This window comes from Octopus bimaculoides, chromosome 11 (assembly GCF_001194135.2).
Source record: "Octopus bimaculoides isolate UCB-OBI-ISO-001 chromosome 11, ASM119413v2, whole genome shotgun sequence".
Classification (NCBI taxonomy): Eukaryota; Metazoa; Mollusca; class Cephalopoda; order Octopoda; family Octopodidae; genus Octopus; species Octopus bimaculoides.
In genome coordinates this window covers 37880326-37881422 of record NC_068991.1, presented here as the reverse complement: position 1 = coordinate 37881422, position 1097 = coordinate 37880326, and positions in this window count along the sequence as shown.

Sequence of the window (1097 nt, the reverse complement as noted above, 5' to 3'; positions counted from 1 at the left end):
ATATATATATATATATATATATAATGGATTATATACTTTATTTATTATAAGCTCACCGTTATTTCAGATCTGCATTTATATGTGTGTATGTGAGCTCACACGTGTGTGTGACTGTGTGTTTTCGTATTTGTGTGTGTTTGTGTGTACACGTATATATTTTATAGACGGAGAGAGAAAGGGAAAGAGAGAAAACATATATATTAACAATCACTACATGTATGTATATATGAATACAACATATATATACATATATACATGCGCATATACACATGCACGTACACACACATTTGTATATATGCACACATATCTATTCAAAAATATGCACGTTCATAGACTTGTATAGATAGATGCATGTATTCATTTATTTATTGCTCTATCTCTGTCTCTGTCTATCTCTCCGTATAAATAAATATATATCTATACGAGCATATATATATATATATGTGTGTGTGTGTGTGTTTGTATATGTGTGTGAATGTTTGTGTGCATGTGTGTGACTTTGTGCGTGCGTGCGTGAGTGCGTGCGTGCGTGCTAGTGTCTGAATAAGCGCGTGTATGTGCGCGCATGTCTTTGCTGATAAACGGGATCAGAGGGTTATTTTTGAACCTGAATAGAACGTTGAGACTGGTTTCAACGTTCTTGTGATCAACGAAGGTATGCTAGTTTCACAGCTTGAAATGACTAGGTTAGCATCGCAGTACCTCTACACGTGAGCGAAAGCGGCCACAGTAGGTACTAATGTTCATTAAAGTTTAGTTAGTACCATGCTAGTACGCTGTATGTATAGTAATACTATCACACTATTTATATATTCTAGCCATGGGCAGCTTCACACTCACTGAGACACCCGCACAAATATATGTATATACACATACATACATATGTATGTATGTGTATATATATATATATAAAGTCTGTCATACCGGCCATGACGAAGGGAAATAGCCCTGAAACTCGAGTCGCTTTTATATTGTATATTATATTATATATTATATATTGTATATTCCATATTCTATACCCCACATTAGTTCTGCAGGAATATAAATAAAACATAAAAAACAGACAGTGTTGGAACTCTTTTAAACAAAATAATATA